Genomic DNA, 26731 nt, shown 5'->3' with positions numbered 1-26731 from the left:
CAGAAACAAATGAATATGAGCAGATAAATTTAATTAAAGGGACACTCCACAAAATGTACGCGTGAAGATGAGTTTACTCGTCATGAGCCGTTGCATACAGTTTGCAAAAACAGTTGTCTAAGGCTAGCTTTGTGAAGTCTGAGAAAATTATAAATAATATAAATAATAGTTATGCGCTGGAGACGGACACAGAAAACCTCCGTTACAAACTGGGGCGTTTATCACGTGCGGTGGGCCGAGCAATACATAATAAGGAGGGGAGGATATCTTGTCTGATTTTGACTATTACTCTTTAAATATGTCTCTATAAACTATTACATTATTTTTATTAACATGCAGTTTTCTCTTTTAATTCTAGAAAATCTAATTTGCTTTAACTTTATTTAAATAATCTCATGCCGTGCACCCTGGCTCATGTATTTCTTTCTTATTTATCCAGATGTTTCAGCCCTCAGGCCTTCTTCAAGACATTTGCAAGTTGTCTTCCAGTGATCAGCAACTCATCACAAACCTTGGTGTGCGTTATTTTTCGAGTATATTATGTAAAATCCTCTCATTCCACACTGAGTTGCCACCTCAAAGTAAATGTAGTTTTGAACAGCTGCCAGCTATAACAGCTTTCTAAGCAGACAAACAAGTCTCCAAACACTTTTCAACTGCAAACTGAAATCTCTACGTTTATTAGCACCTGAAAAGTTCTTAACCAATCACAACCTTCAGTCGATGAACACATTGTTCTAACCCACTGACCTTAAATTCCATATAAATATATCCAATAAATATTTGATACTGTCTTATAAAATATCCTAGAAGGTAAAACAGTATCAACAATGTTTTACTCAAAGATCCAGAGAGACCTGTGTGTCTGCTTAGAAAGCTGTTACAGCTGGCAGCTGTTCAAAACTACATTTACTTTGAGGTGTGTCGACGGATAAGCATGACCATTTTCATTCTAACAGTCAACAACTTTAACGGTGAGAGAGAGAAGTTCAGCTTTCGCCTCCTCAGATCATCAGAAACATTGTTCTCTAGTTTATTGATTTGTGAGGAACCTGTTGCCGTTAACAACCTACTTCTACAAATCAAAAAGTTAAAAGTGAGAATTCTGGAATTCTGCTGGAGGCCCGCTGAACCTAGTTTTGGCCCCGGGTGTAAAGAAGGTAAAAAGAACACACACACACACACACACACACACACACACACACACACACACACACACACGCACACACACACACACGCACACACACACAGCATCCACGGATCCATTCATTCACTGCATTATTAGTTTTATCATAACAAAGACCCAAAGTGCATTTCTTTTAGATTTGAGATATTGGTACGAGTCAATGCAAGACTGATCACATATCTCAGTGTCATTTAAATACTGTTTTTCTTTCTTTCTCTCCTCCACCGCAGCACAACAGCTTCATTGTTCCCGCTTCATAACCGAGATTAAAGAACGCTTTAAGTGGATCCAGAATCGCCGGGGGAGCCCATCTTTGGCTAAAATCATTGTTTTCGTGTAATTAATAGAAAATGAGGTAAGCCCTTTCAATAAAGGAGTGAAGGACAGATAACAGTGGATAGGACACAAGATGCTATTGTTCCCCTGCTTTTCACGGTCTTAGAGGTACACAAGCTTCATGCATGGAGGATGGGACGAGGATCGAGGCTAACACAGCTGTGCAGATAACATTCAGCGACGCTGGAGTGGAAAGAGAGGAGCTGTCAGGTAGAGGAGGCAGACCGGCCAAGCAGCCAGCCAACCATCAGGCAAGATAGCCTCGCTGTTGATTTTGACGACACGCTCATGACCATGAATGAAAAAATAAAAAAGCTTGTGATATGTTTGCAAGTGTGTGGGGAGTTGGAAAGAGAGGGCGGTAGCATTGTCTGACTATTTTATTATTTGAACTTATTTCCATGTTGCTATGGTAGAGTGGCAGCAATGACACACAGACTCACCTGTGGAGAAGTAGAGCTAGAATACCTTATCTTGCTTATCTAGCTTAATGACACCATGCTAAAGAATTGTTATTTTCAGCCAGGGGACTTTCCACACAGTATGCAAGACACACACAAGAGCAAACAGAAAAAAAAGAATGCACTCACGTCAGCACACGCCTTGATGTTCAAAGACACATTTGACTGCAAGTGTAAAATGATTGCTCCTCAGTTTGAACCAATTATGGTGTGCATGATTGAAGCCATAAGAATCCCGGCGCTAACCCCAGGGGCATTTTTTCCCTTTTTCTTTCTCATGACTCCTCTGTGAGAGCACAGCCTTCCTGTCTTTGTCTAAATTGAACTAGTAAAAACACAAAAGTAATCCTCACTTTCACATGCAAACAAGCGGCGTATCAAGGAGCTACGTTAACAGCAGCTGGCTACACAGAAACACTAATTTCCAAGTACGTGCTTTTTTTCTTTCTTTATCACAAGATGAATCAGTAAATAAACATTATGCCCCTGAACAAACAAGTGCATTTTCATAGCCGTACTTTATCCTCATTATCTCTCATTTAACTTGCATACAAACAGTCTGCCACACTGGCGAGGCAATTACGCTTAGTTCAACACAGGGTCAGAGAGGAAAAGTGTGAGAACTCGATGTGTTTTCTTGAACCCCAACGTTACTTTGTAATAAGGAAGCACAAAGACATTTTCTTCATTGAGACAGTTGACCAACTACTGACAACTTCTAATGGATGTTGAAAATGAGGAACATAGTGAGAAACACACCAAACACAATGATGGGGCTTTGTGCAGGAAATAGTCTGTGGCGTAATGGCTTCCATTGTAGTTTGTTGTTTTTGGAAAATCCAGCGTGAGGAGAACAGTTTTTAGAACTGCCGCTCTACCAGTGTGGGGCTTTGTTTGACATATGAACAGAAAATGAACACTAGCTGTGCACACAAGCACATTTTCCATACGTTATCTGTGTAATATGAATTGGCACTCTTTGTTAGTTATTTATTTAGCATCAAGCATAACACTACCTTTACCCTCCTGTTGTTTTTATCTCAGCATGTTAGTGAACTGCAAAAATAATGCTACAGTTTGATCTGCCAGAAATGAGTTTGAATCCGTTAATGTCCAATCATGTTTTACGATGTTGCTGATAAAATCTGCTACATATTCAGTCAGAGAAAGGATTTTGCAGCATTTTTCCCCACACACGATGGCTGCAAATAGAATGGTTATAAAAACATATTTCGGTGTGCCAAAAACACCCCAATATAAGTCTTATCTAATTTTGATCAATTAGTCCATTTTAATCTAAAGAAGTCTTGCAGAGCTGTATTAGTGAATCATGAGGGAGCTAACAGGAAGTCTCCAGTGTGCATGCTCAGAACCTGGAGAGGACTCTAGAGAGGACATGCTCTATGGGTCTAAATATGCAGAAGCTGGAAAAATGTTTTATACTACCAGTGAGCAACCTGACTTGAGATGGATATGAGTGGAGAATGAATATTGAAGTGTATGTCCTGTTCTCTTAATACATCCATGGATTACACAGCAGCATCTATCTCAAGTCTTTTAATGTTATCTCCCATTTACCACCATAAAGGTGCTTTCAGACAACAAGCGGTTGCCCTCCACAACATCGTCGTTCTATATTTTGATCAGTTGGTCAGCAGGTGCAACGCCCTCACCGCGGCTCTTCGCCACCTACGATCTTCACAGCCTGTAAACCACAGTGTTAGCATAATGACAGGTTAAGACAACAGGTTTTGCAATAGTATCATATAGATTGTTCATTGTCTCAACGACAATCGCTGTGTTCTTTTCAAGACAAGGTCATTTCAAAGATTCAATTGTCATTATACAACAGGATTGCACATGAAATGTAACTTTATCTAGGTGAAGGTTCACTAATGTGTTTTTACAGGAGACACTTCATACAGACCTTCTCAGGCTGAAAACATCTAGAAATTAAGTCATATATGTTAATGTTTCAATAATAACATAGTTATTAACATATTAATATGGTGCAAATACATGAATATACAGTTATAACTGTTGATTTAAAAGCTTCTCTTATGAAACTGTCAATGGCAGTACAGGTCCGACCAAAGGTTCTGTTACGAAACATGATGCAAAGTAGCTAATGCTGTTTTGATGAGCTGTCAGTTTGCTGTCACGTTAGTGTTTGTGTGAGGTGAACTATGCAGTGCAAGAACACACTGCAGGTGGATGAAAGGAAGGTTGCGTATGTCAGATAAATCAACCAAATGATGACTTATATCCAAAAAAAGTATGATATCACCATCTGAAACAAATAAAAAAAAAGGTCATAGTTGTTATAATTAGCATCGGCAACATCTGGATGTTTTTTTGTATTCAGATGAGCACTTCTCTCCGCCAGAACTTCTGTCAATCACTGAAGAAACATTCAAAGGCACCTGACATCATCTGAATGTGCATCTGTCATTAACTCCACCCTCTGGTATTTCAAACACTCTGAATCATTTGCAGCTACTGTTTCCCTCAGGTGTAGTCTGCATGAGTGTGTACGTGTGTGTGCATGTCCACATGCTGAATTTAAACATCCTCAGATGTGAATTCATGAGGGTAGGATAGGTTACAGATAATAGCCCACATCTAGCAAGAACAACACAATGTAACTGACAAAGATCTGACTATACGCTGCCAAGACCACTTCAGTAAGGTTCCAATTTCCCTCTTAAAATGTTTCTCAACTATTCAGGTGCCAGAGAAATTAGGAGGACATTCCATGGCAGTGTGATGTGCATGACGATTAAGGAAAGGGGCTCTGGTGTATCTCACAGGCCATGTTCTCTCATTTCTGTGGCTTTGATTGTGATTTGTTTCACGTATTCTCCTCTCTCTCATTTTTGCCTCCCACCATCTAGACTAATAAAGCAGAAATGCCTTTAATGCCTTTATTATGCTCACAATTCCAACTCTCTCCACTCAACAGGTTTGATTTGCTGCAGGTCTGCAGCGCTGATGTCTCACCTTTGTACTTAAAGCATGCGTCTGCTGTCTGGAAGCTGCAGGGCTGGGAGATGATCCAGGGCAGCCGAGCTCTCAGAAGCTTAACAAAGATGGATGCACACGTCAGCTCGAGTCCGGTGCCCACACGTAAACTACGAAGCTTGGCCTCTTTCATCTCCCCCTCCTCTCTTTCCACCTTTGTGCCCCCTCCCAAACTGTCCTCTAGTGGAGGGGTGGTGACGAAGAAGGAGTAGAGATCAATGAAGGCCAAATGTCACCTGAAGTCAGGAACCTCGTCACACTATCTCAAAGCATTTTACACCACAGCAAATGTGCGGGGCAAGTGAGCAACCAAAAGGAGGCATTTCCTTTTACCGAAACCAATTTTTAGAACTTCAAAGATGAGGAGGCGATGCAAGAAGGGCATGGATTCGGGGAGGAGGGGATTTGGGGATTTGGGCAGGGGTGTGCAGTTGTGGAAAATAATTAATACTTACTCAAGTATTGGATTTAATGTACTAGTACCGCACTACATTTTAATAGGGAAATATTACTTTAGATGCCACTAAATGTATCTGACAGATATAGTTACAGGTTACTTTTGAGATTTTAAGATGAATTTTATTAATATTTTAAGATATAGGTTTGTACATTGCAGTGCATAGTTATACATTAAAGTAATGATTCCCAAACAGTTTGGCTTGTTATTCCTTAAAAGAAACGTTCAGATGTTCAAACAAGCTGCTGTGCCACATACGCTACCCTACATGCTAGAAAACTGTTAGCACGCTGGTGCCCTTTTCTGAATGTAGGACTTACTTGTAAAGGAGTACTTTTTAGATTGTCGTACTGATACTGATCTGAATACTTATTCTTCTAGTGACTTGGGAGTTGGCCGCAGGATGGGTGAGGCTGTTCTGGCTCATACCATCCCACAGAGAAGGGTGAGGCTCCTGCCTGAGGCAAGAGCAATCATGCATTTCTGATTTTTAATTAATGTTAATAGTTGCAAAGCTCTCTGCTCTGTCTGTCTCTTTATCAATCAATCACGATAAGCCTGCGCTTTGTGTGAGTCATTTTGTCCTTCCACAGAAAAAACATTTAAGAGAATGCAGGGAAGAGATAAAGCCTGTCACTGAACAGGTTTGGCAATGGAAGAAGCGCAGCGTCTATCCTCATGCTCCATAAGAAGCAGGGAATTAACAGTATCTGATTAATTAAGTTTCCACGCTGTGGTTTGGACAGAATAGTTTTTGAGATAAAAGTACAAATGTGCATGTGTGCTGGGACACTGTGTGTGTCGTGAGGAGTGGACTACATGCCTTGATATGCTTGAGAACATGCACATACAGTATAGCCCCGGGAGTATTCTTTTTCATTTGAGAAAAGCTGGCGATATTATTCCTGTCTGTGTCTATATCGGGGGATAACGCTTGCGGCATGTCATTAGTTACGGGCACGGCACACCATAAAATCAACCTAGCTTCCCTCTAAGTTTCCATGGCAATAGCCATGCCAACGAAAAAGAAAAAAAATCCCCTTAACACACACACACACATTAAATCACTTGAAATTCCAGCGTTGCAATTTTTTTTACTTGTCATGCCTTTTAGAGTCTCGCTTTGATGACAACAAAACATCACCAACCTCTTAGCGAGGGCTGAAAGGCTAACCTTTGACATCACAATTTGAAGTATGGCCCAGGGTCACACCTTGACCCCCCCAGGGGTCAGGGATGAATGAGGTGTGACGACGAGCCAAAGCAGGAGGGCAGGAAGGCGGGGCGACGGCACAGACAACATGTTTCTGTCTTCATTGTGTGACAGACGAGTCTGAGAGCTTAGGACAGAAGTTATATGCTGTTTTTTTAGAAGCAAAACTCTGCTTGATTTCAACTTGGGTTTTGCATTAAAGTTAATTCTTAACCTTGGAAATAGTACTTGAAAAATTCATGTTCACGTTACTTGCTTTTCCAAGAGTGTTCAACACTGCACAAAGTCTTGGACTCAAGTCACACAAGACACAATTCCTTTTGACAAACTCAAAAGAGACTTGCACTTGGACTTGAGCCTTTTGTCTTGAAAACACTTGATACCTTTCCCCCGAAAGTATGTTATTTAAAAGTGTGCCACTAATCATTTCATTTCCTGAATCAACTAACATTAACGCTAATCATTCCCAGCCAGGCGACATTTAATTCCCTGGATCCACTTTGTTTGAACCAATCCAACAGCCTGAAGAACCAACGTTACATTTCTTAGCGTCAGTTGGAAAAAATTGTAGTATGTTGTGGTCAACAAGAGGAACATGGCATTACATTTGGAAGACAACATTATGAGTTGTTTAGGAATCAATACACAAAACACTTATCAGTCTTGACTTGGGACTTGAGTGCAGAGACTTACTTGCTAAACAATGACTTGGTCCCAACTCTGTGGCATTGTGTACAGGTTAAATGTATCACACAATGGATCCTTTAAAATGTAATTTACCTAGAGCTTTAAACTGGATCATATGGTTGTGTAGCTCTATTTAGGAACTCTATTGATTATGACAACATACAAGCACTCACCAAGTTAATTGTTGAAGCGAAGGTCTCCAGCCGGCTGCTCACGGTTGGCGCATTAACCACTCTTCTACAATATACTTGAAGTAGTGAATAAACTAACACCATTACTGAACATCAGTTGTCTAACAGACAGTACTACACGATGTATGTTGATTGTTCATGATAAAAACGGATATTGGCCAATATTCATGTTTATCATAATCTTCTAAAATCTTAAATATCTGGCGATATCTGTATTGGCCCCAAAAACTGTCCAGTATCTGTTAGGCTATGATTTTAGAATTGTGACTATCTACGGAATGCTTATGCTATGTGCTGTTCAATATCACACATTTTACATATGGATGACATCACAGCTATACATTTTAATTCTAAGCAGCTGCCTTTGAGGAATGTAATACTCCATATGGATTGAATTGTCCCTTATTATAGAAGCAAACTTTGTTTTGTACTTACATTAGGTATAACAGCTGGTTGTGTACTTGCGAAAATATAAAATTACAGTTCAAGGGTTATTTGGTTCTTTTTTAAATTCACATTATTCACACATCATTTCAAATGGTTTAAGAGGTCAAAATAAAGTGACAGGTTCTCAAAAAAGAATTCCAGAATAATTCACGTTCAAGAGTTAAAGACTATGGGTGCAGTACTGTTTATACGCCTGTCTAACAAACACATCATAACCATACAGTGATAACTGCAGCAGCTTTTGTACTTTTGTTTTACCCACCTGTGGTAGATTCCGTCTATGTCAACCACAGCTACTTCAACCAGCCTCTCTCCCATCTTCAGTTAACTGCGTGCGATCATGAGGTATGCTGAAGGTCTGAATGATGGCTATACAAATGCAGAGCGTCAGCACATCACCTGACAAGGTATTAAACCCACAGCGGACTCTCAAATTACCTGAGGCCTTTTAATTATGCTATGTTGTTATTGTAGCTACTGTGTTCCAAGTATAACTGCTGGAAGGGACTTTCTGAGACTCTCTCTGACTGCGGAAACAAAAAGCAGAAAAATATTTATCACCACTGGCTTATAGAAGGTATGAGAATGTGTGAAGACTGAATTTGCCAGGATAAAATGTATTAAAATAGATGAGCCTGGAGTAAAGATGTTGAGAATTAAAGCAGAAATTGATGTATGAAAGATGATACTGCACAGGAGACAGATATATAAGCTGCACTGTATAGTAGCATATAAAACATACATTGTGTCTATGTGTATTTACTATATGATGGTGACATAATGGTGTAATGTCCCAAACAATCATGCAACACCTCAATGGTTGGTGTTGGCAGGAGAAGATTACTGTCAGTGCAGGAGGAAACCATTTTCTAATCATGTGGTACGCACCAAAGTCTTGTTTACACACACACACACGTCTAATCTCAGCGATGAGGGAATCTTTCGGCAGACATTAAATCCCACGATACAACATAACCAGAATCACACGGACTGCTCTAGAACGATTAGAAAGAATTGGCCTGCGGACGGACGGATGAATGGCCTGGTGGAACTGCAGATAACCACTGTCCACCACTGGGAGGACAGGATACTGGTGTGCTGTATACTTACCATGTGCACTAATGGGAAGATGGGTTTATAGGAGATGTATCTTAAAGAACTGGGGAATGAGGACTACCTGTTGCTGTGAGTTTTTACTGTCTAATCATTGGCCATCACCACATTTGGACCAATGATAGGAAGGCTGAATCCAAATGTTCAGACTTCTCTGTAATTGCAGACTTGAAGGGCGTGTTCCCGGATAGTGTTGAGGGCCAAATCCACCATTCAGGTACACAAGGGGCCTTGAGTGTACTTTCTGCCGACTTCCAGAGAGTCCTCTTGGGCTGCAGGCCTAAGGGCACTCCGATAGTGCAGACATACGCCAAGGTCATTTCCATAAGTAAAAAAGAGTACATATATTTTCCCCATGATTCGGATTTGCTCTGAAATGTAATGGGCCCAATCTAAACCCATCCATCATGAAAATCGAGCTAGTAATTTTTCCGTAACCCTGCTGACAAACCAACCAACCAACAAACCAAACCGAAAACATAACCTCCTTGGCAGAGCTAAAAATAACAGTATTAATATTTAGGTCATCACAGTAATGGTAAAGATTTGTGGATCAACCTTTTTTCTCTTTTGATTACAATCCTTTGACCTATCTGTTTGTTACACTATCTAAAACGCCAGACCTGTAGCCAGCAGCCCCCTACAGAATATAACAGCGTGGGTGAGACCTGGTCACACCAGCATTTTAACAGCAAACTAGTGGATTTGCTGGTGGAGGGGAAGGTACATTTTTTGGAGATAAACATTTTTTGCATCAAACATTTTTGCAAATTTATACCACTGACCAAAAGTATTTTGTCTTGACAGTGCTGACCTTCGAAGGGATGAAGAGATGGGTCCAGAATTCTTGAAGCTATTGTGGCTTATTGTAAAATAGACATAAGAGCAGGAAGGCCGACTGCTTTTGTTAACAGCCTGTTGTTGGACCATGATATAATGACACAAAGCTCTATGTGGAGCAACTTCAAACTTACAAGCAGTCATATAGGAGTGCCAGCAACTATACATGATCACTATACATGATCAAATGGCAGAGTTCATTCTTTCTCTCGGCCACAAGTTTAGGATCACTCCAGGGAATCCATATAGAACAATAGTTGTTCTGGTATAGCAGGCAGTTACAACCTCAAGTGGACAAATTGTTTTGATGTGATGCGTCTGACATTGTTGATCATCTTCAGGCAAAACAACCTAAACATACACAACTTATATAACCATGACCAAATTGCTCTGGGAAATGCCTGACCTAAAAAACTGATTTTGAAAGTCCTTTAACACAGAAAAATCAGTGTACTGTAAAGGCTTCTTCACAGAGAAACTTCACTTATTTATTCCTTTTGGGTCTTGATAAAACTTTTGAGATGTTTCACTGCTTGAAAATCCTGCAAACTGCATCTTTAATTAGAAAAATATATGTATTTTTAGTTCTGATTCCATGCGTCAAATCTTCCAATTATTGTGATTACCTCATTTGATTTTCAGGAACTGGAAATCAGTATTGATTGCATCTCTTTTTAGTTAGTTTATTTGAACCTGCTAATCAAAACATTGAAAAATGTTCCTTAAGATTGAGGCAAATCCTGCTTGAATTTGAAAATAAAATGAAAATAAAACTAGTTTACGATGAATAACTAAGGGGTCATTTAACTGCATGCTGTTTCCATAGGCTTAATAAGTCTGCAAACTAAAAGTTCCAAATGCAAAAACAACTTGTCACCACAAATGAGTCGGTGATGTCATGAAAGCACAGTGCTTTTCACCACACTGGTTAACATATCACATGCAGCCACACGTGGACACACTTGAAAGTTTAGTCATACAAAAGTAACAGAACACTTGATTCAAATATTGGATTGAATACTTAGATATGATCTCCAGCTGTTTCATTACAATGCTAATTCATGAGGCCACAGACTGAAATGTCCTGCATAAAAGTCATTATAGAATATGTTTTGAAACCTCTGACATTATTGCAAGAAGTCTTTCAAAACGGTTTACTGTTTTTCCTGGCAAAATGGAAAAAGGGATTATTTACAAAGCTAGAGCCATGTTATTTCTAAAAACCTGTTTCTTTGCTGTTATAGCTCTTTTAGTAAAATATGGTGGAAACAACATATCATGTTTCATCACAATCCTGAAATACAATTAACAGCATCATGGATTTAGGAATAAAAGAGGACATATCAACTAACTGCATGAACAAATAATGAAAATACAAAGTTATGTAATGGTATGTTTGGTCTAACAATGTAATGTCAAACTAGAGACCATGACTTACTTATGAGGACATTAGAAATATATGGCATTGGAGGGGTTACACACTCTTGGTTAAGTAGACAGCATTAATACTTGTGGGGTTCCCCAAGGCTCTGTGGTAGGGCTGCTATTGTGTATGTTGTACATTCATTATTTGTATGATTAGTTGTATTGTTATTTACATGGATACTGAGGATATTTATTTTTGCTGTGGTAAGAATTTTAAAGAACTTTTGGATACTGTGGAATTTAAATGTCTAGAGAGTTTTCACAAAGTATCCTTTCTTTTAAGCAAGACTACAAAGCCTTTGACTATCACATAGCAAGTCGACAAAACAAACGAGATACATTGAAAGATGTCGGAAATACAATTTGTGGGAGTGATAAGAGAAAATAAATTGTGCTGATGAGGGATGAGACAAATATGTTGTTATTTTCTAGTTTCTGCCACTGGATTTAGTCCAATAAACAAATTATCATAACGTTACTCAGACTACAGACCTGGTTAACATCAGTGTACAGTAAACACAAGAGGATCAGCTCCACATGAAGATTACCAGATAGCAGAGTTTTCTGACCGGAGATCAGAGTTTCAGCAGTTTGGTTGCATTTTGGTATTCTTGCCCTGCTGACTGACTGACAGGCATTACACAGGAGTAAATGCAATAAATAATATAATTAATAAATTAGAATACAATAAATATGCCAAACTTCTAGAACTAAAATGTGAACATTAGAGATTGTATGGACCCAGTTTAGAGGTGAAATACTGCGCCCTGTTTCTTTGGAGCAGCTGGCACATTGAACCTTTAAAACAGAAAAAAAGAAATCAGGTTTAAAGGCATGATACAATTCATCACAAAGTACAAAAAATGATGTTTAAATTACCTGCGAGGAATGTGCATATTTAAAAGGTAGCATTGTAACGTTTCCATATGTCTTGAACACAATCCTAGCAACAGTTATAGAGACTATGATTAACCCATTATGTAAATAATCTGTGAGTTTCTCATGAGCCCTGATGAACAGGACAAACAAGAAATGACCTCATGTAAGAACTTGGCTTAATAGGCAGGGCTGTTGATGATTTCATGTGTGGGAGGAAACAACTAACTCACAGTGAGTCGTGATATCTTGAAAATGCCTGTTTTTGTCCATAATGTGGTTTGTAAGTGTTGTTCTCATATACATAGCATACTGTATGAGTAATGCATTGTCTGCCAGCCACCCAGGCTCATTATTTTTTGTGGGGATCAACCATTAGGAGTGTATTGGGTCCAGGCTCCATGTTTAAGATACACTGAGGTGATTATTTGGGTAAAAGGGGAGTAGACACTTCCAGGATGTGGAAATTATGGCGCTGCAGAAAGACCAGCAGCAAAATGCCCACAAGAAACTTGGACTCATTCTAATTTGTCAAGTCCCAGCTTATAATATAGAGGAGCTGCCCCCGGTGAAACGCTCCCAACAACTCCCGTCTAACATCAACAAACACGGTTCCAGGTCTATAAAAGAAAACGGAAAAGTTTAGTCTCCTGGAATCTTTCCCTGACTGCTCTCCTCTCACGCATTCTTTGCTAATGAAGAGAAAAGGAGAAAACTCTTTTCTGAAACAGACTGTAAAACAAAGAAGGTGGGCGGGGTCTCTGTTTTTCAGTTTCCTCATCAGTAACACTAACAAACACTGTCTCAACCCATTTGCAGTGAGGAGCGTGTCAGTGTGTGTGGACCTTATAGCTGCCTGCATATATAATGTGCTTGTTTATATGATACTGTATATGTACATGTGCCTTCACGCCTGTGTGCACACACCTGTGAGTGCACATGTTACATCACTATGTGTGTGCGGCTTGTGCTTTCATATTGTAAGGGGAACAGTAGACCAGCTAGACCCAGAGGCCCTTTGGCCCCCGCATTATCCATCTCTCACTTAATGGGTCACAGAGGCCAATTGGCCGTTGCCACTGCTCCGGTTCCTCCCTCAGGACCAGGGCTTTGCTCTGTTCCTTTCCTGCTCTTTACTGTCTCTTATTTCACCTTTCTTAATGGCTGTCTTCAGTGTCACTCAGTGCCGTGTTCCCCTTGCAACACACACTCTCTGGCTGCAACTTATATAATAATATTGATATTAATAATCATTAAATTATAATTATACATTTATATATCATTCAAAAATAATGAGTTTTGTAGTTTCATGTAAAAAGGGAAACATTATGAAATAAAATAAATAATAATAATAATATATATATATATATATATATATATATATATATATATATATATATATATATAAACAATATATCTCATTGCAGTGCATGTTATTCTTCCCAAATAATAGGGATGGTTTTCTGTTAGAGGATCCACTTTCTTTGTAAGGAAAGTTTATTATTCTAGACTTAAATATGAAACTATCAACAAGGCACCAAAATTAGATGAAATCATATGTTAACAGCTTTACAGTATTACCATCTAAACTCAAGTCCATTAATTAAGTTCAGTTTAGAGAAAGCAGTGAAGATGTGAAGTGGAGATATGTCTTCAGACGTAGGCAGAGTGAGGACATTTTAAATATAAGTGTTCAAATGTTCTTGCTCATTGCTGGAAAATGAGCAGTTTGAGGATATGTAAACTTCAAATGTGTTAAGGGAAAGACTCATCAGTAAACATAAACTTATATCCAGACTGTGCTAGCAAGCACATTAACGAAGAGCAACTAGGTAGATAAATGTGCTTATGCAATGTCTTTTTCCCATCAAATGATCAGAAAGGTTTACTATTATATATTTAAGCAATAGCTCAAGACAGGCTGTGATATATGGTCATTATATCACAGTTAAGGGCCGTGGTACAACCCCCTTAACTGTGATATAATGACCATATACCACGGTCTGAAGTGAGCTTTTATAAAACGGTTACCAAGTGTGGCAATATGAAAGAAAAATACACACTCCAATTTAAATAGTTTTTATTATTAAATAATGATGTTCAAAATAAAATAGTCCCTCTGTTGCCTTCTGCATTTTGTCGACGTCTGAAAGTCTATGACCACAGCTTTATCCTGACACCAGTCTTCAAAGCACTTAACTGCCCATTTTGTTTGCTTCACGGTGTTCTGTTCGTTTGGGTTTTTTTCCATTTGGTCTACCTGCTCTTCACGTAGCTCTGCATGTCGTCTTGTAGGGGCTTTTTTCTCTGGATACTGACTTGTTGTGAAAACTACAATTCTACCCGTGATATACGCTCATTATACCACGGCTAAGAACCAATGAGATTGCTTGATTTGACATGTCTTATAAATATATATATATTATTATATATTATTATTTATTTTTTATCTTTATCGTTTTTATCTTTGTTGGTTTGTTTTTTGTTCAGAAAGAGTAGTTTCTACCTTGGTAGTGACTAATGGGGATCAAAATAAATAAATACTTAACTTTAACTCAGGTATAACTTTAACTCTGTCGTCATTCATATCATTTAAACATAAAGTTTGTTTGTAGAGAAGAAGGCTTGATTTGTATTTGACTTTGGTCTAGTAAAATGATCTTGGGAACTGTAGTAGCTGCTATGTAACAGTCACAGAACCACAGTGTCCACATCACTCTGTAAGCACAGAGACACCTTGTCTTCCACTACGCTCATTCAGCCCTGTCTTGGACGTATTATGTCCCTCTTCCTTCAGCACTGTGTGTCAGAGAGCAACCAGCCTGTTGTTGTAACTAATCCCTGACTTCCACTCCCCTCAGTCAGGGTAAATATATACTGGCCCAGCCTGTCTGGCTGGCCCTGGGCCTGCCGTTCCCTGCTGCACACACACACACACACACACACACACACGCAAACACGCGCACACACACGCACGCACACACACACACACACACACACACACACACACACACACACACACACACACACACACACACACAGGGACTTCTCCTTTACATTACTGCATTACAAGAGCTGTACGTGAGATGGCATGAGCCGAACGAAGGTTGAGCTACTTATTAGTATTTGTGTGTGTGCATGTGTGTGTGTGTGTGTGTGTGTGTGTGTGTGTGTGTGTGTGTGTGTGTGTGTGTGTGTGTGTGTGTGAGTGTAAGGACGGAGGTGTGCATGTGTGGGAAATGTCTGTGTGCAGCTCTGATTGTACAGTAAACAGTGTTGTGTATATGCACATAATAGAGTTTTACAAGACTATTTGTGCATGTGATCTTGTCATCTGTGTTTATGCGCCCGTGCAACAGCCTGAGGGAAAAGCTACCTATAATTATCAGGTATTAGTTTGACTGGTGTGGAGTAGCAGACAGGTTAGGGTTTGCGCACACAAAGCCAACATAATGAGCACCTGGGAGATAAATAATGGTAATAATGTGCTACTTAATTAACTCCCTTGGGGGAAATGATCTTTTCTGTTGCCTTCCCCGCACAGGGAGGTCAGAAGCCCATATGGATCCACATCGTGCACAAGCAAACCCCAGCTAGGTTGATTCTAGTCGCACATTTCCCTCATCTGGGTTGGGGCGAATATGTCAGCTAGTATGTTTCATGCTGTCCAGAGACGAGACAATCATCTGCGTCTTCTGAAAGTAAAATGTTCGCTACGTCACAATTTATTATCTATTTAATTGATACACTATTCTTTTTTTACAAAGGCAAAAACCACCTCAAACATAAGTAAAAAAACATTTGCCCACTTTAGGAAGTTTTGTGCCATTTCCATACATCTTTTCTAATGCAATACTTGAAAATGTGCATAAAAAAAAATAACAGCCGAGATGCACCGACCCAGGGAGCACATAAAAAATAAATAGTTGCTGTTTTGGGGCACACTGACGGATTGATACACATGAATCTTTGATGAGTGCATGAAGACGCCGCCAGAGCGAGGGCTTGTATAGAAAAGAGTGGGTGCAGGTGTTTTGATGAAAGTATTTGTGTTTGCAGTGTGTGTTGCCCTTTAGAATTATTCTCAGAAAACTGCAATATGTAACCAAGGTGGGACATCAAAAGAGTCCTCCCGCCTGTAACAAGCTCTGTTAACATTTTACTGACAGGTGACAAGTGTGCTGCTGCAACATGTCTGAGGTTGGAGGTCGGGGTGTGTTGGGCATACAAAGCATGTGACTTTGATATTGGACACCACAGTTTGCATTCCATCTCCGACCAACAGTCAACTTTTCATTGTACTGGCAGTCTTTCCCCAATCCAAATCATGACTGTGCTCTTTCTCTAACCTGAGAAAAGAGCTTCAGGGATTAAGTATTGAGCTACCACAAAATTGTGCAACTCTTGATAAAAAGAAAATAGAATAAACTCTCTAGTATTGGTCAAAATCCTATATTTCCTGTAATGTATCAAACTTGTTAGAATTGTCTGTCTGTCTGTCTGTCTGTCTGACATTGTTGAGATATGATAAATCCTCTCAGGCTACACTTTGATTGGCTGTGCTGAAATATCTTCAGTTGCATTTCTGACAGAGCAGCTCAAGGTGTGTTTACTGCCCCCAGTGTTCGATATGTGTGTCATTTCCAACTCATCTTTGGGACCTGGATTATTATGAAGCACTTGCCATTACATAGGCGAAGCCAAATCAATCAGGATTGAATTACTCATTATTAAAACTAGAACTTTTGAAAAAGTGTGGCTTGTTCTGGAAGGAGACTATTTTTTGTTCAGTACAAGTTTTTTGTTCAGAAAATGGGTGACCATCCTCCTGCAGTGAGGACAAGAGGCTACATCCCAGCTCCCACTCTCCTCCTTCTTAACAAACCCCCACAACCTCCTCTCACCCTTCAACTCCACACTCCCCCCTAAGGTGCATGATCAATAATTCCACTAGACTGGAAAAAGTCAGCTGAGGGGAGGAATGCACTTGGTGAGAGCCTTCAAAGTGCTTCATATGGTGGTGCCGGTAATGAAGGGGCTACAGAATATCTATGCTGCAAGAAAACCTTGTATCTTCTATCACAGTCCATGGAACCAAGAAAAACAAGAGTTGAGAAAAGTTCATCAAGGTTTCAAATGTGCTCCATGTGCTCTGTGTTATCCCCTAACCAATATGCTGCAATTCAGCTGTAACCACAACAAGGGAATTTCCAAAACTTAAGGAGTTAAGGGGTTTTAACGCGACAACAGTGATGTGTGTTCTTGTATTTGGCATACTGATCAGGGGGCTTGAACTACTGTGTGGGAGAACTCCCAAGCCCCATTCATTATTCAGGGGAGTGTGAGAGATATCTGCTTCCCAGATTACTTTTCCTCTGACAGACGGGGGAAGACAGAGAGAGAGAGAGAGAGAGAGAGAGAGAGAGAGAGAGAGAGAGAGAGAGAGAGAGAGAGAGAGAGAAGCAGAGAGAGAGGACAGAACAGAGAGAGAGAGAGAGAGAGAGAGAGAGAGAGAGAGAGAGAGAGAGAGAGAGAGAGAGAGAGAGAGAAGCCAGAGAGAGAGGACAGAACAGAGAGAGAGAGATAGAGAGAGAGAGAGAGAGAGCAGCAGAGAGAGAGAGAGTAGCAGAAAGAGGAGCAGAGAGAGAGAGAGAGAGAGAGAGAGAGAGAGAAGCAGAGAGAGAGACAGTAGCAGGAAGAGGAAGCAGAGAGAGAGAGAGAGAGAAGCAGAGAGAGAGAGAGAGAGAGAGAGGAGAGAGAGAAGCAGAGAGAAAGAGAGTAGCAGAAGAGGAAGCAGAGAGAGAGAGAGAGAGAGAGAGAGAAGAGAGAGAGAGAGAGAGAGAGAGAGAAGAGAGAGAGAGAGCAGAGAGAGAGAGAGTAGCAGAAAGAGGGAGCAAGATGAGAAGAGAGAGAGAGAGAGGAGAGAGAGGACAGAGAGAGAAAGCAGAGAGAGAGAGAGAGTAGCAGAAGAGGAAGCAGAGAGAGAAGAGAGAGAGAGAGAGAGAGAGAGAAGCAGAGAGAGAGAGAGAGAGAGAGAGAGAGAGAGAGAGAGAGGACAGAGCAGAGAGAGAGAGGGAGAGAGAGAGAAAAGAGCAGAGAGAGAGGGAGAGAGAGAGAGATGAAAGAGCTTAGAGAGAGAGAGAGGAGGGAGAGAGGGAGAGGAAAGAGATAATTCAAATACCTTGTTGTGAAAAGTTTCATGTAGGAACTATTTTCTTTCTACTTGAGAGGCTTGTGCCAGCTCAGGGTGTAAACAACAGAAAGAAAATAGTTCCTACATGAAACTGGTCATGATTTCTGGAAAGAGACATTGCTATTGAGTTTTTCGAAGAGCACCACAAGCCGATGTCATCTAGTTCCATTTTATTGGAGAAATGACCATCAAAACTATCTACATTGATAAATAGCACTACAGGTAAGAGGAAAAATATGTATCTTTGATTTGGGTAGAACTGTCCCTTTAGGTTGTTGACCACTAGTGGTGGTATGAAACAATGTCTTTACAATCGTGACCCTGTTTTGTTTGTATCCTGCATCAGAATATACATGCACGGACATGATGCATGCAGGCACTATGATCATTTTGGGCCAAGGTTAGCATACATGTGCAGTGTACACGGGTAGAAGGAGAGGTGCAAAGAGGTCAGAGTTCCATGCAAATGAGGAAGCATCAGGCGAGGAAACTGTGCCTCGTAACTCCTTGAAAATTAAACATAAGTATGCTTTGCTACATTGCTGACCCATATGCCTTCACTATGTAGGTGCACTGTACTGTCTAGCGATCTATACACGCTTCCAGTAAGATTTGTGACCTGAGAAGTCGTTCAATCGAGGAAATGTAAAACTGAAAAAAAACTTGATTCATAAAACATGTGTTTTTAGTTACATCAGATAGAGATACAACAGCAAGCTAGAAGTAAACTAAATTAACTTAAACGATGAATTACTTTATGAGGATATGCAAGTAACTGGATATTATATTTGGACGTTGACCCTTTTGTTGCTGTGATATTAGAGGAATACGACACTAGGTAAATAAACAAAATAATTACAGTACACAGTGCATAGAAAAGCTACATAAACCGAATGTAGCATTAGCAACCCATGAGCATTAAACGTGTCATAACATAACGGCTTGCTTGGTTGACAGTGTTGCTCTGACAATGCAGCTTAGAGAGACGATATGTGTTCAACATGCACAACAACCACATAACGCTAGCCAATGTTAACGGAGCTATTCAAGAAGATGTGACACTAAAAACGTCTCAGCAGCTTTTTAAAGAGGTCACCAATTATGTGTTCACACATTTTAATTAATTACAACTGAATGTAGTAAATAGTATGTATTAACTGTACCTTGTGACAACTTCAGCCAACATTTCCCAAATGCTAGTAACTATGACAAACTAGCCATAGCATTTTTGAGAAGTGGTTTAATCTAGAATTTATTTGGGGGATTATTATTATTTTATGTGGTGCAAATTGGAGCAGCCACCAATTTGCAGTTAATTTTTCAACATGAGAGAGAAACTCTAGTAGTTTTCTTTAACAATTGGATGGCAGTGGATAGGATGGTAGAAGCAGTTTCTCCTGGGAGATGGATAAAAGAGCCAGAACATCTGAGGTTGTTCTCCAGTTCATAGGGATATGCAGTAGCTTTATATCTGTATGTCTGCAGCAGCTAGCATAGAGCCTGACAAGACTAGCTGTGTTTTAGAAGACACGTATTAAAAGACGTCTGGGCTCTATTCTTGCCACCAGTTGATGTCCGTATTTAAGAATAATCCATATACAAAGACATACGAATGTCTGTCAATACTGCCATAATATTAACCACAACAATGTTCCTGAACGTGCATCGCCTAATGTGGGTTGGCTTACACATACAAAAGCAACACACAACAGCAGTCAATGATGGGAGTCCCTGATGATCGGTGCTGTCGTGCCTCTGCCTGTGTACAATAGAGCAGAACGTTTTCACAAGCTGTAAACTACAGTGTTGACATCTCTATCTATGTGTGTGTGTGTGCGTGTGTGTGTGTGTGTGTGTGTGTGTATGTGTGTGTGTATGTGTGTGTGTGTGTGTGTGTGTGTGTGTGTGTGTGTTCTATATCAAAGGCCACTGAGGAGCTAATTGAGAATAGCTGAGCTACACATCCCTCTTTTTTTAAATTGATGCTGTTTCCAACCAGTTTTTTAGTACACACATTTAAGATGTGCATAAAAACAGGTGAATGGAAACACACTTAAGGCTATGACACACCAAGCTGTTGATGTCGAGCTGTCGGCGGGCGTCTGTCGGCCTAGTTTTTGCGCACCGTCGGCACTTACCGGCCCTGTCGACAGTCTCCGCCGCCAATTCAGCATTTTAAATCAGCTGCACGAAAAGAGAAATGGCCATGAGGAAAACAAACAAATAGTCATGAGGGCACACACAGTCTCTTTTCATTTTTCGTCTTCATCTCATCTGATTGTTCATATACATGGATATATTCACAACAACATGGCCACCTGGAATGATGTGTTCAGCAAGAGTGACGTGGAAATGGCAGGAAACGTTACTTTATTTAATGTGTATTATAAGGACGGCTTGTATATTTAGAGTCAGGTCTTTCTCTCTTTTCTAATGAAGAACACACACACTTCCACCACCTGCTGTTATTAAGAGTTATTTCCTCTCACACAGGCGCAGAATGCACGTGCTAGTTTGCTGTTGGCTGTAGTCTTTGTCGCAGACAACGTAAGGCAACGCTACAGTCTTCTCTGTCGCCACGAGTTCTGTGATGACTGTCAGTGTTTGGTGTGTCTGGGCCTTTACTTTCATGCTGCCATGCCTTACTGTGACACTTGTTAAAGTTATTAGTTACACCTTTGCTGTTCCTACTCTGACTGTTAATAAAGACTATGAGATGAAGATGAAGGTGAAGAAGACTAAAGCAGCTGTAAACTAATCTGAAGGCATGTCTGCTTGAGGTGGGATTGTGGGTAGTCTGAGTTCCATGACTCCACCATTGAACAAAGACACGGTGAAATAATAGAAACTTGAGTTCCTTTTAACTTTGGTTTTGTGAGCCGTCACACACAGACACTGCATGTTGTCACAGCCAACATCAGGGGAACCCCACTGAGTCTGAAGACAGATCAGAAATTCACTTCATATCAAAACACTGAAGGTCGGACTTTGAAAATAAATGCTGTAAGCTGCTCACATAGCTAACTCACCAAATACAGTTGATACTGCAATCAACATTTAAATAGTTTTTTTTTAGGGAGACTGCCTATTTTTGTGCTGGCCCGTTATTCCCAAACAGCAAAAAGAATTCTCATATCAAATGTAAGTATGCTTATAGACTAACGTGTTGAACATGGTAAACAACTTCTAAACAAGCCATGCAAGTGTTATGGCTGAGTACATGACCCCTCTTACAGTCAAATTAATTTTGTTCTGAACCTAAATACTAATGTTTATATCTCTCACATGTTCTCGTCACGTTTGCTCTGCAATGCTGCTGAGCTGGTAAATACATTGGAGGGAGAACTACTGTTGTTTTATGTGTCAGGTTTGATCACAGTGTCCACTAAGTGTCCTCGAGCAATGCACAAACCAACTCAGGAGTGTTGGGGGTAAAAGTGAGTTCTAAAAGAATAAATGTACAGGTGTTAGGATGAAGCCTACCTTATAGCAATGTTTATACTATTCAGGGTGTCCAAATGAGATAGGTTGCTACCTTATGTTTGCTTAGTTGGTAATATGTGTGTGTGTGTGTGTGTGTGTGTGTGTGTGTGTGTGTGTGTGCATGTGTGTGTGTTGTTGTTACTGTTGTTGTTGTTGATTTAAGGCAGCAGAAGCAATAGAAGCCATGTTTTTGGTTATCTGTGTGGTGTTTTCCCAGACTGAGGCTATTTGTTTGTTTTCTCAGATGGATTTGGTGTGGGAACACACACTCCTCGCGTGAACACAAATACTCCCAGTGACACTGCCGTCGCCGTCCGTCTTCATCCGTCTCTAATGTCGGACTCCTCACCTGTCGCCGGGTAGATGGTGGGTTGATCACAGCAGGGGATGTGGGGGTTGGATGGTGGGGGGGGAGAGTTGTATGAAGTTCTGGTGAAGGACAGGAAGATGAGAGTTAAGGAGGAAAGCAGAAGCTGGCCAAAATTATTTTTAAGAAAATACATTTTGAGCATGAGCTTTTAAAAAACAATTCCTTTTAAGGTAGGCACTAAAATACAGCATGCTCATGAATACGCTCCGTACATTTTTCTTGCAGTGATTTAGTATCGCAGTTTCATGGGGTTGGTGGATTATAAAAAGAATAGTCCAAATCAAAGCAGCAGAGGCTGAGATATTGTGACGTTTAGTTGCTAGTATGGCTCAAGCACCAAAGACACTGCATCCTACATTTCCCAGAATGCAAATTATGGGAAAAGGTGGGAGTCTGACTATAATTTATTGACAAAGAAACACCATTGATATCTCAAAGCTGCTAACATCTGTGGTTTAATCACTTACAATTTCCACTGTGGTCAGTACTTTAATGTTTCTGTAATTTCCTCTTTTCTAATTCCGTCTATCTTGTGGACGATGAAGATAGGTGTGGATGAGCTCAACACAGCTACAGGTTGTTGTAAGTTGAGTTACAGAAACAACTCATAAATCAACATCTCAATGATAGAAGCGATGCGTTCGCATCTGCTAGCAACAGCATCTGCTAGCAACAGCATCTGCTTCCATGCTGCCTGAAAATGACATTAGCAGAACAGATGCGTCACTTACTACTGATTGGTTAGGGCCAACTGTTCAAGATGCATTATCCTTTCTAGGTAATGTCTCCTTTTCTAACCTTGGGGTCAGGATTTCCTCATGAAGACCCCTAACATGCAAATGGTTTGCAATAAAGTTACAAAAAAATGTACTGGATGTTTTAATGAGTAAACACTATGTCTGTTCAAATTAAGTTCATGTAAAGGTTCATTTAAGTTAATGTAACCGTCAATACAACAATCATGGACTCATTACGCAAGGCAAGGTTTGTGGACGTGTGAACTTTTACAGGGGGTTTTAACTTTTAAGCATGGTCAGATGACACTTGGTAGGAACTACTTTATTTCAAGTGGACAACAGCCCTTTTTAGTTTGCAAGCACTTACTTATGCAAGGTGGGTTGTAGCTCTCTTATTTGCACAATATCACGGAACTGGTCCTGGCTGGACATGACACAACTATCTTCAGACATGGTGAGTTCAAATGGTTAGCAGTGTCCATTATGGTTGAAGACAGCTGGAATTTACTTAAATATTATTTCACTCTTCAAAATCCCTCTGTCGATATTATGTCATTAGAAAAGTATACAAGAACAAAAACATGTCTTTGCTATTGAAAATGGGGGTTAGTGTCCACTAAGCAAATACTGGACACAGAAAGGCAAAGCCACATACCAGGTTTCTTATTGTACTGTGGCAAATAAAAACATGGGTTCATTTCCTAAAGTTATATAGAGGACACAACAAAAATACAACAATAGAGGAAAAGAAGAAAAAGAGGAAAAGGGGAGACCAAGCTGAAGACACTTAAAAGCAGCAAAGTCATGGTCATTACAGAAATGCTGATGGGCAGGAGGAAGACAGCTTGAGATGAAACATCTGAAACTCAGTGGTAACCAAGGTGACCTTGTTAAAAAAACATATACAATCTTCCTTCCTTCTTGAGTTCTCCCTACCATGTCTCTTCTTACTTTCTTGCCCTCCTCCTCCTCTCCTTCCTGCTATCACCCTCGTACCTCTGCCCCCCACTGTGAGATTATTATGGCAGATGAAGGGGTAAACCCTAAAATCACCAGCTCCCTCTGTTCCCACAGTCTACCCAAACGATCCATGGGGTCAAAGGTCACAGCTAAATGCTGCCATATTATCTGGGAATCCAGTGGGCAGTTACGTGGCTCTTTGTGGATGCTGGAAGTCAAACTACTTTAGAGTGGCAACTGCTGACAGTGCCACTCAGTAAACAAAAGTGAAAAAAGCCAGCACACACTCATATTCAGACTTTATTGACACAAGTGCAGCCATTAGCTTAAGAAATAATCAAAGAGACTCAGACAAAGGCTCCATGTTCCTTGTCAAGATGTTTGAATTAGAACATCAATGCTTTTTTGATTACGATGCACTCTGTGGATCACCGACAGAGCTTAACAACAGAATAATTACTTGGCTGAGTTTTTTGTTCAAAGGCATCTCAACAAATGGCCCGTTTACAAATGATTTCGATAACTCAGTTTGTGCTGCTTGTTTGCAAAAAGTCAACCAACAGTATCAAACGGAGGGATATTCTGCTACAAATTCTCCTTCCTCACCACAGGAAACACAAGCAGAATGGAAAATATAATGCTTGGGCATTCTTTGTAAATCTTACAAGCAGTGAGCATTCTTTTCATAAGTGCCCTTCATTGACCCTGCCTGTCGGTGGCGGAGTGCTACCATTTCCAACCCCCATCTCTCAAGCTCTGTGTCTTATCCCAAAAACAGCTACAAGTCAACAACTCTGACTGTGTTTTTAAGTGCTTTTTCAAAAAAAGAAAGGTGTGTTTGTGGGTTTCTGTTGAGTTTGCCCCAGTGGCGCACATTCCTTAGCCTGTGTTAGCATTCAGCCCACATAGGTCACGGCCAGCAGGCTTTTGTGTTGGACCAGCCTCGGTGTCACTGCAGTACGGTGTATGTGTGTGTGTGTGTGTGTGTGTGTGTGTGTGTGTGTGTGAGTGTGTGTGTGTGTGTATACAAATGGGAGAGAAAGTCAATGGGAGCTGCGCACACACAAACACACACAAACACTTTGTTGGTGAGTGGCACTCAGGGACAATCAGGGAGCTGCAAATGCTTTCAAAGAACTTGTTAAAAAGAGTCACATGGTCTCATACATTCTCTTAAATGTCAACTAGAAAGGGAAGAGACGGGGGGACTGAAGGTCCAGCTCAAATTAGAATTGTGCAACTATGTATAAGTATGAGCATTCCCCCTGTCCATAAACATTTGTGTACTTTTGGTTTGGGGATGTCATGTCTAGTTTAGTTTAAATTAAAGGAAATCTTAATGTTATTTTATTTTGTGCTTCCAACTTTGTTTAGGGAAGACCCTTTCCCAGTTTGGTGGGGAAGAACTTGATTGGACTGCAAAGAGTCTTGAACTCAACCCCATCCAGAGAGCTTTGGGATGAACTGGAACACCAACTGTGAGCCAGGCCTTATGGTCCAGCATCAGTGTCAGACCTAAATAATGCTTTTGTGGCTGAATGGGAGAAAATCCCTGAAGTCAGATTCAACAGCAGGTTTAAGGACTGAGCCCAGAAGAGTGGACGCTGGTATAGCACCAAATACATGCCCATTGTTCTGGGATCATAGCTATCACATATCAGTGTAACATGTGGGTGTCCACACAGTTTATTTTAAGTGTCGTCATACTTTTGTAGTGTCATTTGTGAGAGACATACCATCCAGCAGCTGATAGCAAAAGCTCCAGTAGACTGTTATATGATTTATTCAAGATGGAAACAATCATCAGCAAAACTAAACCAGCAAGTTGTTCAATTCAAAGTCATTATGCCCTCAAAAAAAAGGAGAGAATCACTGGCATGGAGTAGAGACATAGCTTGCTAATTTATCAATTGACTTGCTATGCCGAGTTCCATTTTCTAGTGTTTTTAGCTCTTTAATTAGCATGAAGGCAAATGGGGCAAAGGAATGTTTGTAGGTAAGGTTAGTTGAGAGTCAGTGAGGTAAACTGAAGAAGTATCCTATGCTAATAGTTAACGTATTTGTTAATTTCCAAAGAGATTTTTTTTTATAGAAAACCAATTAATTAAGTTAGCTGGTGTTTGTTGGTGTTATTTGGATAATGTTGAGCTGACAGCTTTAATTCTACTGCACAGTATTTTACTTTGCCCAATGTAGACACTGTCCCCCTAGCAGAATACCAGAGAAAATATTATAAACTAGCCATGAACCAACTTTAAAAAATATATTTGAACTCCGGTTGACTGTGTTGTCACATGCAGTGAAGCATTTGAGAAGAATAGGACTGTGTTTCAGAGCATTCCTTATGCCAGACAGTATTTTGTCAGAGTATAATCATCAGGTGCTGCCTCTATCAACAGTCTAATTTTAGCACCAGAATAAGCCACAACAAACTGATCCAAACATTTCATCAGCTCATAATGACTATGTTTTTATTTTTAGCAAGTGTTCCTAAGGTGTGTCTCAAACCAACAATTGTCAATTAAAAAGACACAGCTGCAGTGCTGATTGTGAAATCCTGAGGTCTGAATCATTCTCTCATGACCTACAGTCATTCTGAATCACTGATACCTGCCAAGGTATTAGTGTTCCCTGGGTCTATCCTTCGTGGTAGTGTTTTGTTAAGTAGCTCTTTTGTAACAATGTGCTCTATCATAGTTTCAAAAGCAAGAAGAGTTCAAACTCCTTAAGCTACT

General features: G+C 40.2%; 1 long non-coding RNA gene across 1 annotated transcript; it reads left to right on the top strand.

Annotated features, from left to right (window-relative positions):
• Nucleotides 1-18520: 18520 nt before the first annotated feature.
• On the top strand, nucleotides 18521-25640 carry LOC115026797 (uncharacterized). The gene is made up of 3 exons (XR_003834329.1): nucleotides 18521-18668; nucleotides 22174-22295; nucleotides 25371-25640. It is a non-coding gene; the product is annotated as an uncharacterized LOC115026797 (long non-coding RNA).
• The last annotated feature ends 1091 nt before the right edge of the window (nucleotides 25641-26731 follow it).

The sequence above is a fragment of the Cottoperca gobio genome, chromosome 21, assembly GCF_900634415.1.
Source record: "Cottoperca gobio chromosome 21, fCotGob3.1, whole genome shotgun sequence".
In the NCBI taxonomy this organism is placed as follows: Eukaryota; Metazoa; Chordata; class Actinopteri; order Perciformes; family Bovichtidae; genus Cottoperca; species Cottoperca gobio.
Note: the sequence above shows the minus strand (reverse complement) of the source record. Positions and strands in the feature narration are given on the sequence as shown.